The sequence below is a fragment of the Micropterus salmoides genome, unplaced genomic scaffold, assembly GCF_014851395.1.
Source record: "Micropterus salmoides isolate LMB-PRFRI ecotype aquatic unplaced genomic scaffold, ASM1485139v1 Ms_hic_scaffold_23, whole genome shotgun sequence".
Taxonomy (NCBI): Eukaryota; Metazoa; Chordata; class Actinopteri; order Centrarchiformes; family Centrarchidae; genus Micropterus; species Micropterus salmoides.
In genome coordinates, this window is record NW_024041484.1 from 2,761,710 (window position 1) to 2,777,464 (window position 15,755).

Here is a 15,755-nt window from a genome sequence, read left to right on the forward strand (position 1 = left end):
CTCACAGTGCTGGTGGGAATCACAGTTGTTAGACATGTCTGTGTGAAAACATAGCTATGAGTGCACTAATTGTACACTCAGTTGCACATGAAAATGTGTTTCAATGTTTTAAGTCTGTGATTCTAGACATTTGGTGATTCAGTCTCACACCCCTGAGGATCATCTGCGGCTGTCTTCAAACAGGGATTTTCTCTTTTTGCCCAACCTTGCTACATTGCAACACTGCCCAATCCAAGTACCCAGATGTTTCCATTGCAAATCTGTTGGTTTGACCAATGTGGAGCTGAATCATAAACTTCATATAGTATAGTATACTGTATAGTTCTGATTCTGAGTTACTGTAAAAGCTGGCTTGACTCCAGTGGCTCATGTACAGCTGTGGTTATGCTGGGAAAGTGAGCTATATTCCTGGGTTACAAGTTGGATGTTGAATAAAGTATATGTGGGTAGACTAACTTCTTATCTTAAGCTAGGTTTAAGATTACAGTGGCCAGATAAAACTACAAACAAAGATGTGAGCTCAAGGGTATTTAAGGGCCAACCTAAGGCTAAAATGATGGTGAAGTTCGTTTTGTCAGCTAGCCAAATGAGGAGGAGTTTTGGGTATGGAGGGAGGTTTTTGCTCTCTAAACTCTATTCTTTGGTCTGAATGAATACATGGTGTGGAACTAGGGCTGTTTCAATGTACATAGTTGAATAAGAATCATCAAGTTCTGCCTATAGACGACTGATAGTCGAAACGTGTTTTTGTGCACGGCGATTGCGAGCCGGGGCGGGGGGGTTGACACATGGTAGCTTGAGAAGATGCAGAGCTGCAGTCACTTTTCATTCAACTTACACTGTAAATTTCCAGCTAAACTGACGCTTATTGTTGACCCTTCTCTCTCTCTCACCTAGAACTCCTAGACGAATTTAACCAAGTTAGTATCGTATAACGTGCGCTTATTAGTTCTCTTTCTCCCTATGAATCAAATTCTCCCCACAAGAGAACTCAGTTTACATTGAACTCCACAACATTCTCATTGTTTGCATCATGTTTGTTTAGCCATTGTTTATTTCTTTGATGTATATTTAACCGCATTTATATCTACCTTTAGTTAGTTAATAAATTTCAGCGTAATCACAGGAACTGTGTGTGTGTATTATTTAACTCCAGGTCACTGTAACGGAGGACTTACTCCTTTGATATGAGATTGACTGATTGATTTAAGATAATTGAGCGATTATTAACTAACTGATCACTAGTGAATAATTGTATAATTATTAAAACCCATACCTAGGGAGTCCTGAAGGCCCTGGGCGAACGGAATTCAGGTGGTGCCCTGCGAAATGAGAGTTTATGAATAATATTTCTTAATATTAATATTCATTATTTGTCTTACAAAAGTAGGTATGCTACAACCAAATATCTATCTTTTAATCATTATTCAACATATTGCTTATACCATTGTTAAGCTCTGTGTTTTGAAGATGGAAGTACGTTACACTTTCCTTGTCTCACTCACTGTTGTTACTAAAGGGAGAAAGGCTCCAGTTTTCTTCTTTGTGACCTGATAGCAAGAGCGTTGGGATCTCAACTTATTTGACAACACATCACACGCTACGTCTTCACATGCGCACTGACTTAGGGTTACATTTGGATTTATTCACGCTCTTTAAAAACATTTATTGAAAGTTTTTTTTCCTTTTACATGTTTATTTACAGCATTAAATGTGTAAATTTACATTGTAATAGGCTGTTTATTAATTATTGGGAGAAAACTGGTAGTCAAATCAGACGTCGAGCACCCCCACATCGCCAAAATGGCATGATCCTTGTTTCACTGCGAAGCTTTGGCTGTGACTGAATCAGGCTCCGCCCATCGAACCATCGAATCTTCAAGGGGGTCAGCCCTATGTGGAACTAACATGGTCTTCTCCAGTTTTCTGAATTTTATTTAAGATGAATGTGCAAAATTCATATACTTCACTACATTACTATGGTCAGTAATTCAAACTATTAATATTATAGTGGTTTTAAGGGAAGCATGATTGAACTAACTATTTTAGCAGCTCATTCAATCGTAATGTGACATTCCTGATTTCTAACATTATTATTTGGCAGACATTAGTGGCCTGAGGTTACACAACACAGTTTGCTTTACATAATACAATTTGGAATAGCCACAATCTTAACACAGAATAAAACAGTTACTTAACTGAAAAATATCTCTTTCAACTTTTATCATAGTTACCACCATCAGGTTATTAAATTCAGACAGCAGCCACTTTAAACAGGATCTTTATCAATAGTTTACATGATAAAGTATTTAATAAAGTATTTATAGTATGCTGATATGCAAGCCAAACTACAGAGCAAAATTACACTCTGAACCAATCTACAGTGCAGTACCAGTAATTAGTGTAGTGTAGTGTATGCAAGTCTTCAAATTCAATAAAAAAATTTATAGAGTGCCAATTCATAAGAAAAGTTATCTTATTGCACATTTCATATAGAGCAGATCTAGACCGTACTCTTTGTAATATTATTTACAGAGACCCAACAATTCCCACCATGACCAAGCACTTTTAACGGGGGAAGAAGAAGTCAGTTTGCAGATCTGGAGGAGTCTCAGGAGGTTTCAGAACTCCCCCCATGGAGCTCAACAGAGAGAGAGAGAGAGAGAGATTTTTCCTTGACAGAGCGCCACCTTGTTTTACCGCCAGCAGTGACAAGGTGACCTTGCAGGGTTGAAACCGTATCAGACATCTCTCTGTGGAACAGTTGCCATGTCACCCTGGCTGAAAAAGAGTCCTTCCGTATTCTGCTCACACTCCTCCATCATTGTGTGTGAAATAAACTGAAAATCTAAATTAATTCCTGGGAGAATCACTGCCACGCACAGTAAATTTCTCTTTATCTTACAGCTGGATTTTCCATTTCATGCACTTTATCAATGTACATCTGTTGAGATTCAGAGCACGAGGCTGCCATCCTGCTCCCCCTCAAAAACTAGCCTTTATTCTTATATTCTTAATATTAATCTCATAAGGTGTTGATCTGTAAAGCATGAAGTCATTTTACTGTATTAAAAAGGTCAGCCTCTATAATTATGAATCACTGAATTGTACACAGTGTACAATTGTGCAGTTTAACTTGTTACCACATTTGGTGACCACTCCACTGGCATTCTTCTTACAAGCATTCATGGAGTTAATGGAACACGCCGACTGTGCCATATTCATCAACCGTTAAATTGCCTCACACGAATAGTGAAATTGTCTGTGTAATGCAATCAATTAAGAGATACAGTTTGGAAAGTGGAAAAGTTCACACACTACTGAACATTTTTCCTGCTCTTCATTGTCCTATTTTTTTCTCTGAAAACAGAATATAATTGTACTCAAAGCCTTTTTTTGATCTGAAAGGGACATTACTGTGAGGTAATTCTGTTCAGTGAATGGATTCCCAGTCCTGCAGCCACTCACTGGCTCTGGGTTCTGAAAATCTGCCCTGCTGCTGACTGCTGGACTGGTGCCACAACAGATTCATCCAAGACTACTCACTGGACCACTTTTAGCCTGCAGAAACTGGCAGTTATATAGTACTGTATACAAATCAGAGTCACAGGCTCTGGATTTTGTGGTGGATTTAAGCTGGTGCAAGTGCATGACTCAATAAGTAATCAGTAATCATGCAGATGGAGCCTCTGATTTTACTGTACATGGTAAAGCTCCTTCCCATCCCTCAGTAGGCCTATCTGATACAGTGGCTGTTAATGGTAAAATTACTTCAGGACTACACTAAATAAAACACTGTGGGTTATTCCACTTTGGCAGTTCTCTCATTATCCTAAAGCTAATAGCATGCCAGAAGAAGGAAAATTACCATGGAGAATATTTTGCATATATGCAGCCAAATAAAATAGAACTCAGTAGGCAGACATTGCAAATAGCTCAGGACTGAATAAAATTACTGGCAAGACAAATGCCATGTTTACAACCAGAAAACGTGGCTGTGCCACCAAATTAATACCTGCAGGAGTTTGTCTACAGCTCTTGTCCATTTCTCAATGCATAAATATGCTCCCAGATGCATATTTTTCCACCTGAAGGGAATATTAAGCACTCCATTTGTGTGAATTAGTATTCCGTTTTGCATGCCAATGCAAGTTCTGTGCAAATGTCAAACTGGCCTCTGCTGTTGTGTATTCCTCTTAAACGCATAATAATGACCTAATTAGTTCAGTCTTAATCTGATCAATGTTAAAGCCTTAAAGACGATCACACTCCAATACTTGACTTTTTGGGAGTAATAACAAGGCAAATTGGTTTTGCATTTGTGAAATCTTGCAAATCATACAGTATTGTTACACACTCCCCCATTCTTGTGTTCTCTCTCTCTTCTCTGTCTCTCAGGTTCTCCTGGTCAGTTGATTAGTGGGTGGCCCTGCCCCATATTTAAGGGAGGCTGGAGGAGAAGGAGCTCTCTCTCCCCAGACCCCCATCGTTTTGGTTAATGTATGCCATTTGTTTTGTAAAAAAATAAATAGTTTGCTTTAAAAGTTTGAGTCAAGTTATTGTTTTTGTTGTGGCCGTAACAGTACAGACATCTACATGCTTTTCAGTTGTCTACACATGCAGCTACAGTGTTGACTTTGGTCAATCATGATTGGAGTATGTTCAAACCAACAAGTACACCTATATTGGAATGCTATTTGACCAAAACTTTATTTACCTTTATTTAGGACAATGTTAGCATAATGCAAACTAAAATAAAGTTTAACACCAGTTTGCCTGTTGTTTGAAGCTGTGTTGTATCTTGCACCCTCCCTGTTTACCTGTATTTTCCCTGTCTTCACAAACTCACCACCAGACCTCTTGCACCAAACCCCAGAAACACCCAGTTCACTCTGCCTGCCTGCCATCAACCGGACCAGTTCCTGAAACATTATTCTTGCTCTACCGCCTGCCTTGCTCTGCCCACTCTGTTTGGAACTAGGACTCAAATCAAACCCCAGCCCCACTCACCTGCCACCAACACTGCCTCAAATTATTATTAATAACCTTAATTCTTCTACTTTGTCTCCAGTCTGCTTTTGTCTGAGTCTGAAGCCTGACAGTACAGTCCAGCCAGAATGAACCCAGCAGACCTGGAAACGCCACGCCATGCTGTTGTTTCACAGGGCTCCATACTGGGCCAGCACAACATCACGCTCCGGGGAATCATGGGAGAACTGCAAAATCTTTCTGAAAGAGTAGCTGACAGACCCAGCTCAGCTCAGCGGCCAGCACCAGCCTCTCTGCCCGCCCAGGAACCACAGGTCTCCCCACCCGAACAGTATGATGGCAATTTAGGTAAATGTAAAACGTTCCTAAGGCAGTGTGGTCCAAGTTTTTGATCTCCAGCCTCTGACCTACTCCACTGAGAGAGCCACAATAGCTTACCTGATCGGGTTGAAGAGGTTCTGGAGTGGGCTTCGATCCATGCATTGATTTCAAGGGTGTGAACAATGTAACTGTTAAAAACAAGTATCCACTACTGTTATGAAAGTGCTAATAAACTCTGCATTTGAATCTCTCCAGGGGGCCGCCATCTTTTCAAAACTGGATCTTTGCAATGCCTGGTTCGGATCTGTGAATGGGATGAGTGGAAGACAGCGTTCAACACCCCCCTCAGGCATTTTAAACAAGAGTGAATATATCACAAACCTCTTCTATGTAGAACTCCAAATCCTTTAACCTACTTTTTGATGATTATAGTTATAGGTAATCCAAATTGTTCCAAATTGATAGTCATGTATATTTTATGAGACGATATTAGGTAATTGGCTAATAATCCGCCCGAGGTGAATTTAACACAAGTTAAATTCTATAATTAATTATTAAATAATATTATTATAATAATTATTGTTACTATTATTTAATACAAATATTGATGCCATTTAAACCCTAATTCCCAACATTAGCGAGCATGCAAGCTAAGGTTAGTCAGCCAGCTACAACTCAGCCTCAGCTGGACTGACCTATAGGCTCACTAGTCACGTTGCGTAGGGCCCTGCAAATTAAACAAGGCCTCGTGTCACCCTCATGTCAAAGCAAGTGTTCACAACTTTGATGAGTGGATGGAGAGCAGATTGGCCCCCAGTCATAACAGACTTTATGAGGACTGAATTAGTGCGCAGAGGTCCATTCAAACCAGCCCTGGATTTTTCTTAACCTACAGAAAATTCTTGAAAAGGTTTCCATACAATTCAAGAGTATTACAGAGACAGGCGTCCAACTGCAGACCTCCACTGTGGAGTCGCTTCCGGCGCAGGCTCCTCTGTCAGGACAGGAAATAACCATAAATAAACTGTTTTTTAATGTCCCCACAGGACATAACGTGATGCATTCTTGGTTATTTTGCTACTCTACACATCGTGACAACGGTAGGTGACTGGTTAGCATTATCCAAAACATTGACAAAAGTCTGAATGCATTGATCTTGATAGTGTAATCTATGTGTATACAGTGAATAAGGTAAAAGTATTATAACAGTAGGCTACTAACTTTAGTGTCTCCATTCATTTTTAAAAAGTGAATATTTAGGATATTTACAGAATTATCGATACAGGTATACATGTTGTATGTGTGTTCATTTTTATAGATTTTACAGTTTGATAGTCCACAAGCTGTAGTCCATATAGTCCGTTAGGGTTCTAGTTACGGTCCATAAGGTGGGTCTGAGCTCTTATGGAAGCAGTAAAATCTTGCATCTGTGGGGGTCACTAATTCATTTACCAACAACCATTATTTTTAATCAGTGACATTGAAATAATTATTTACATTAATAAGATAAACAGGCTAAATTTTCCAAATGAACTAATTTGCGCACCGCATGAATCTCATTACAACATGATTAATAATAATTAATGAGATATCATAAAGGGCAGGTTTGTGGTCTGTCCTTGAGCAGTAGTCTTTGTTGGTTTATTTCAGGCTTTTGAAACTTAAACTTTGTTGCAGTATCACACACATCTGGGGCAAGTAGTGTGCTGCTGTGTGTGAGAGAAAGTGTTGACCACGTAATGAGCAATGAAATCTCTGTCTGTCTAGGCTCAAGCTATTATTTAATTATTTATCAATCTCCGCCGGTAACGTTCGATATATTACAGACCCCCACAAAGCTCAAATTATAACTGTAGTCCAGTTCCCCCAGTTGTCAGTTTTTCATATTAAATTCGGCTGATGGCAGTAAAATGCCAAAGTATATATTACTCTTCAAAAGGAAATTATGAATGAGAAGTGTGTGTGTGTGTGTGTGTGTGTGTGTGTGTGTGTGTGTGTTTTAAGAAGACTGGAAGAGAGGCTGAGTTACACTCTTTATCAACGACATTTTTCTGTGAATTGATGTGTCTGCTGTATGGATGGATCAATGTCCTATTTTGACAGAATAAATAAATAGTGCCTGTAACAAAGATACTGTTACTAGTTGAATTATTGAAGCGATATACAGTCGGCTTTGTTGCTACAATGGCAAGTTAATTGCTAAGTAGGCTCAAATCAATACGCTATATGTAAGGAATTAGCCTACTAGCTTTCACTGACAATGTTGACAAATTAATTCAATTTAAATCAATAACAAAATCCCTTTCCCTGTAAGTGTCTACATCAGTGGTCAGCAATAGGTGGCCAGATTGTTTTGATAGCAATAAAATAAAAAATATAATACAAATAAATTGATTGCAGCTGATGCTGAAATAGATCTCAGTCATGAGAGCTACAGTTACTCACACAATCTCTTCCACTCTGGCTTGCTTGACACACCTCTGAAAAAGCCATCAGTAAACGTGTGATTGGATTCCCTTGAATCTCCTCAGGTGTCAATGGTCAATGAAAATAAGAGTCCACAAGTTTATGAATGCAGATCAAACGCCAAGACGTGCGCACACTGCAGCACATGCTTTATGTGAGCATGTGCAAAAGTGTCCTTATAATCAATTTGTTTCACGAGGAAGAAAAAAAATATCCAGTTAGTTGTAATCGATCTTGTAACCTCCCTAACGGGCAGTGTTGGGCAAGCTACTTGGAAAATGTAGTGAGCTAAGCTACTAGCTACTCTACATGAAATTAAGCTTAATTACAGCTACAGCAATGTGGTAAAAGTAGCTTAGTTACGTCAAAGCTACTACTAATTTTTTTATAATTTATAGTTAGATCTATATATAGGCTATATATATACACACATACACACTCACTCGACAGTAGCATAGAAGAAAGACTTAAAACCTGCTCCAAACTGTGTCTGCGAGAGAGAGAACTAAATCAGACACACAGAAACTCTCCTACTTCCTGCCATATCATTGCAGCTAAATGTATTTCCTCATGCAACAAACGGAGAACCATTGTTGTTTGTATAAAGTTACTTAATTATCACATTATTTATTAATTATATATTTTATTGTTTATATGTGAATTTGTGCTCTGGCAACATTGCAACTTAAACAACCTAAACATTCATGGGCAAGAAAGAGAGAGAGAGAGAGATCTCTCATCTCACCTTATGGAAAGTTTCTGCCACTACATATCAAAGTTTCCTCCTCACTAGAGGAAGAGGTGTCCAGGCTGGACCCTGATCCTTCTCACAAGAGGTGTTACAGTAACTATCACAATATAAAGTAAACTCAATCACGCATGTCACCGTCACAGGAAGCAGAAGTGCTTCCTGTGACGGTGTGACACCAAAATGTGTGACCTATCAGCACCAAAAGTACTTGGTTGAGTTTAGGTACCGAAAGTACTTGGTTATGGTTAGGAAAACATCATCGTTTTACTTTGTTCTGGCCTGCCATGTAACGAATTGAAAATATTTGGCCCGATGCCAGACTTTTTGCAGACCCCTGGTCTACATGATTAAATTTTTGAATGCGTTTCCTGTGAATTAAAATTTTGAAACAATTTCTTTGATAGAAAAGAGTTTGAGAATTGATCTCTTTATGAACGACACAATGCCATATTTGGCAGTTTTATCATATATTCTATGATATACTGTGTACTCTGTTTTATTGCTGTACTTTAACCTCATAATTACTGTTTTTTGTTGTAAATTTATATTTGGTGCCTTTGAGTTAACATTCATCAAGTTATCATACATCAAGACTCACAAACATGATTTTTCATACAATGCTCTTAATGTAAATCTTTCTTCCATTCAGTGCACACTGGGAGAGTGGTGACAGTTTCCCCCACTTTCATACATAACCTGATTATCAGCACACAGCCATTTGTAACAAGATGCCACGTAGAGGGAAATGCCGCCTGTAAGAGAGGCTGAGAGCAGATGGCAGGCTGATTGAAAGGATTAGTACAAATTAGTGGGAGGCTGTTACCTATAAATGTATGAAAATATATCAAACAAATGGGAAGCAGGTGAAAGTATTGGGAAGCTGTGTGTGTGTGTGTGTGTATACGCAGCTCCCTCTGTAAGCAAGGTGAATGCAGATATGGGTCAGGGGAGAGCAGATGATGTATTAACTGAAACAGGAAATGCATCTGCTTCTTCTGCAGCTTTGGGCCATAAACACACCTTGAAGGCAGAAAGCAGTGAAAACACCATCTGCCAGTCTCATCCTAAATAATAGTCAGGAACTGAATTGGTAAATGCATTCCACCCATAACACAGCAGCAGAGTCAAGAGAAGAGCACTATATTCTTCAGTCAGGTGAACTAAATTTGTTAGTATTGTACTGTTGCCAAAGACTGATTTATTGACTAAAGGTCAGGTGATAAACTGTGAGCTTCAGTATTTATGAATTTATTCCACACAGACACAAGGAGGCAGATTTATTACTTGAGACCTAAATCACAAGGCAATCAAGAGAGCATATCTTCTTGGCATACATAAGGATGCTGAATAACAATGAGGGCAGTGTCTGTTATTAAAGGGTAACTTAGGTATTTTTCAACCTGGACCATATTTCCCAATGTTTTTGTGTCTATGTGACTAACTGGGACAACATTTGTTTCAAAATTGTCCAGTATTGAGTGAGCACACTGCTGCCGGCAGCAGCAAGACAGGGCTGGAACATAACCCTTGCAGGCAATTGCACCCCATTAAAGTACATCAGCTAAAGTGTTGGTTTCAGATTGTTATGTGTCTGACAGCGTTAGAGAAAGGATCCCTACAGCGATAAATCTTTTTTTAAAGAGTGAGATCCTTTTTGTGTGTAACCAGAAACAGTCGCTAGGTCATTCAGACGGCCTGACTTAAGGCCCTCTAACCACCCCTAAACAGGACGGGGGTCAAAAAGGGCCTGCCAGACCACAGAGTACTGTAATTGCATGTTAGCATTGCTACAGCGCTTATCTGTCATTGGGAGCGGGAATGTGAACTCTAAACTAGTGCAACAGCTGGAGGGAGGGAAGCGGTACTGGCGGGAAGTGCTCACACGGGCTGTGGTTGTCTTAAGTTTTTAATTGAACAAGGGCTGCCTTTCCGTGGAGACAATGAAGTACTTCGATGACAACACTATAGTAGCTTTCTTGGCATTGTGGAAGTCATCTTTCATCATCTCTTGATCCTTGATCAGACGGGTAGGGGCAGCGCATCCTCATCCAATATATGTGAGGACTTGATTCAGCAAAGTATAAAGTTTTTATATAATTTCATTACGTCAGGCGGAACTATTGTGGAGGAAGGTATTGTGCGGAACTGTGTGACTGCCGTGAGCATCCTGTCATCTAGGTTACTGCTGGCCACTGTCGAGAGGAGGAACGACCATCGAGAGCAGTGGAAGAGAGGCAGCGGGCCGATGGACTGATAAACGGGGATTTTTTAAGACTACTGAGGACCGGACGGATTAAAGCTTGCCCAGTGACTTTTATTACAAGTTTTATTATAAACGACTGACAACTCTTTTTTATCATTTTAGGTCTTTTAATTGTGTTTTTGTTGTTCATTGTTTTTTAATTTAATAAATACATCGGCATTGGTTTTATAAACAGTACTGGTTTAAGCCTGGTTATGTTATTTTGGTGCAGCCTGTTCCCCAGTGGAACCTTACCTAAATTTAGTTTTATTTCTCAATTTTATCATAACAGATGACCCGCTAGAAGAGAGGCGGCGTCACACAGACATCAAGGTAGACATGACATTGAAATCAGGGATATATTTCAGAGCATATCGTCTGATACAGGAGAAAAATAAGACAAACGCAATTAGGCAGCAGCTCTGTGCTCAAAATTGGGCACTCTTGACATGTCTTTTATAGCACAGTTTTGGCACTGTCTTAAGCACATTCAAAGTTATAAGTGAGACATTATGACATTAGACCTGATGTTAGCTGGGATTGGCTCCAGCCCCCTGTACGCAGGATAAGAGGTGGATGATGGATGGATGGACATTATGACATTACAAGTCCGACATGGATCTGAAGCAGTTCGTCTGCTCGAGTCTTTGCGGTCATGAGTTGTATCACTTCATGACCAATTTGACCATTTTGAAAGATCTTCAAAGGCCGGGAACAATACCAGGTAGAAAAATTCAAAGTCATTATTGACAAGCTAGTCAGCTGTTTAGAACATAGAGTGGATGCATATCGGAACATTAATGACAGGTTTGGGAGTGGGTGTGCCCACTGTTCGGAAACAGGCTGATGCACTCTGCGCTTCATATCAGAAACAAGAGATTCTGCCCAGGGGCCTCTGAATTCTTAAGTCGGGCCTGACACATGAAATTACACTTGAAAAGCAAAAAATGCATTGGAATACCACACAAAATGACTTAAGAAATCGACAGTTCATACACACACATTTACAACTTGTTCTGTGCATACTTTGTGAAATAAAGAACCTGGACTTCTGCTTTAAATGCAATATTACTGTGAACAAGTATTTGATATAACATATACAATAACATACTGTATGTTATTTTTAATACTGATATTATTTAAAGTTGACTCCAGCACAGCTCTTTTTACACAAAGGTGAGGACTTGTATGATTTCAAACTGCACCCATAAACAAATTCACAGCATCAGAAAGAACACTTTTTCATCACAACATGATTTTTCATTGTAAAAGAACAATTAATTCTATGCCAAAGCAGCAGAGAGCTGGCAGGCCATAACGTGATTCCTGCCAGGTGCATGGGAGGCATTCATTGCTGAATGAATCTCTTTATTTAGAGGAGTCCTTGAACAGACATATCAGGTGGAGCTGTTGTCAATACATATGCAACAATGGAAAACATGGCTAGCACACACTTATGTTAATAAATGCAGAACTGACAGCAGCATTGGATGGAATTTCAGAGTTGTAATAAATGCTAAGTAGGAATTATATAATTTTACCCTGCTGTTTATTCACTGAAAATTAAATCACAAAGCTCAATACAAAAAACATCCTCATAAATTTACTTTTAAGTTTTATACTGAACATTATCAATGTGGTAAGTGGTAATAAAATAAGTTAAGGCAGAATTTCTATTATTTGTATTAGCATTTGTGTCAGTGTAGCAGTTGGCAGTAAATGGAAAACAACGAACCATGAGGCTTTTGATATTGTGTGATACAAGCTATGTGAAAGCTAGAACAAATGGGCCGTGTTTGTGTGTGTGTGCCCTGCTGTTGATGAATGGAGATGATCAGTGAATCCAAGGCGAATGATGCAGTGTCTGATTTTCCAGCATGGATGTGACACTGGAATAATGTGAAAGCCATCAGAGTAATGAGGTGACCCAATCTTCTCCCCTTACTCTCCCACTCCTCCACCCCCACCACCACAGACACTATACCAGCCCTCATCTATCGCTATTTGTTCTCCCTCACTATCTTCATCTCACTGTAATACAATTTTCTGATCCAAACTAAGAGCTGTTGTTTTGCATGCTGAGCACTTACACTCATTGTGATTCAGGATTACATTTCTTTGGTAAAACTTGTTTTGCATCTGGCTCAGAAAACATAAAGCATTCAGTTCCATACTTTAGTTAGAGATTTGGTTTTCTGTGTGACTAAAATGGAGAATATAAATGTGGATGAATTTAATGGAAATAAATGTATAGATTTTGAGAGTAGGGTTTATTTTCTGGGGACCACATGAGACTTTTCTCCCCTTAGACATAACGCACACTTCATTCACACGTCTGTGCTTACTTTGCTTTACTTCTATACAGGATGTTTGTAGCAAATAAACACAATGCAAATATTGTCTTACAATCAAGTTTTCATTGATAAAGCAAGGTTCAATTTGCTTTTTCTTCAATCTGAAGCAGAGATGTAGTGGTGCATATGGGCAGATATAAAATTCTACAAATGCACTTATCACACTTTGCAAACAAAAACAGTTTAACTTGTATTTTCAAACCACTGTTTCAAGACATGCATACAAATTCTGTGCAAAGTGTCAAATCTCTGGATCACAGTGCATCTGCAGATCCCTTTGCATTTGTCTACAGATCTTGTTGACACTGTCTTTCTGCCGAGTGCGCAACTTCGATCCACACGTGTAGTCAACCATTCAGGGGTATTGCTTCCATCTTCCCCCTCAATAATTATCACCCTTTTATGGTTTGGTTGGTGAAGTGTGCCTTTGTAATATAGTATAATAGTCAACATTAATGTACCAGCCAGCTAGAACACATACTGTAAGTCTCGCTGATGTCAGCCTGAGATCTTCTGTTGGAATATTTATTGCATCTGACAAGCATTGGCACATAGTCGGACTTCTTCCAAAATAGGTGTTTCATTTCTTATTAGATGGGTCGGCCCACTGATAGTTATCCAATCCCACACCATAACATTGCTGAGAGGCACATTCTCACCAGACAGACTCCTGGCAGCGATGGAGAAGGAGAGACTCTCACGTATGCCAAGTTAGGTTGTCAGGTAAGCGATCACTTGACTGAATAGCTATTTTGTTAATTATGTGACATTTAATAAAGCATAACATTGATACAGGCCAGTACCAGTGTGCTATACCGTTAACACAGCCCAGAGACCGTCTGATTTACAATGTTGGGTAACACGTTACTGTAATTATTACTTTTCCCGGTGTAGCAAACCTAGTTATGCATTTTAATAAATTTATGAGAATTAATACCCAATTATGAATTTTAATATTCATAAAATCAAATTATATTCCTTGTTTCAGGGCACCACCAGAGTTGCTATAAACCTAGAGTCTCCGGACCTCTAGGTAGTTTTGAATAATTATACAATTATTACTAGTGAACAGTTAGTTAATAATCGCTCAATTATCTTAAATCAATCAGTCAGTCTCATATCTAAAGGGTCAATTCTCTTGGCAGGGACGTAGAAATAGGCAACACACACAGTTCTTGATTATATTACAGTGAATTTATTCTCTAATGTGATAAAAAGGGATGGTTGAATACCAGGAAAATAAACAATTGCTGAACAATGAGAAATGGAGGTTCGATTGTGGGAAGCATTTGACTCATACGGCATAGAAGAACTAATGAAAGTAAGCTAACGCTGTGAGTTTAGGAGTTAAAAAGGACATCTGACCACAGAATGTGTGTTAAGTCTTACGGCTTGTCGACAGCCTGCTTTGGCCTGTTGCTGGTCCCACGCTAGCTGTCGATCCCGGCTTTTTGCTAGGGATTCTCCGGGGTTCTCCTTGTCCTCCGTCTGGCAATTCGGCTGTTTTCAGGTTTCCTTCGTTGTCGCTGGCGAGACCACGTGGCTTGATCAGACTTTGGTGAAGTTGGCTCGACGGAAAAGGCTTAAAATGGAACTTGGTCGTTCCTGAACTAGTCCAAAAGAAATAAAGAAAATAAAACAAACTGAAGGCAGATCGATGTCGCAGCACTTCAGGTGTGTAGCTTCAGGCGAACAAAAGGCCGGTCTCGCTGGCCGAGTCTGAGGGCATTGCCTGGCGAGGCACGCCGAACATGTGCCGAAGCGTCCAGCGAGCCAAGGAGAGAAGAGAGCAAAAAGCAGAGAGAGCCCGAGCGATGTCGCGTGCCGCTCTTTTGTTGCCTGGGGCGTGGTTCCCCAGGGGGCGTTTCAGGTTTCCCAAGGGACTGCCTTTTTAAACTTAAGGTCTAAAAGAAAAGAAATCTATTGGCGCGTATTATAATCAAATATTTTCCACAATCGAACCTCAATGGTCAAACGGTTGTACTGTTCTAAGTTAAGCATTTGGTAACAGGAAACAATTGTCACATTATTGGTCAGGATATTTATACATTTAACGAGGGTAAATAATACTTATCTCGTCCACTTGGGGGAGCTCAGGTTACATGAGGAAAGCTTAGATTAATCCAAGAACATCTCTCCTTAGGAACTGGGGAATACTGTTGATTCATCCTTAAATTCAAGCTGGCGATTAAGAGTATAGAATTTATAAGAATAAGAATTTTGTAGCAAAGTATTATGAACAAGCATTGATTACATTAGATGAAGGAGTGTCTTGCTGAAAATAATAGCACTTAGAAGAAGCAACTTTGACCCCCTGCTCCTCTGTGGGAGAAAAAAAAAGGAATTTGGAGTAGTTCCTAATTTATTCAATACAAAATGCACAAATCCACGCTGTTTTTCACTACACCGTTAACTAGTAATGTAAGAATAATGTTCCTGAAGTTGCTACATTTTACCATTATTTCCAATGGAACAGGACTTCTTTTTGCAACCAGTGGACTCACCCCTGCTGGCCATTAGAGAGAATGCAGGTTTAAGTTCTATCTGCATGGTTTCACTTTCAGACCCAGAGGTTGCCGCTTGATTGAGATTAGAGAAATAACATTTGACCACTCGTCACGTAACTCCCCCA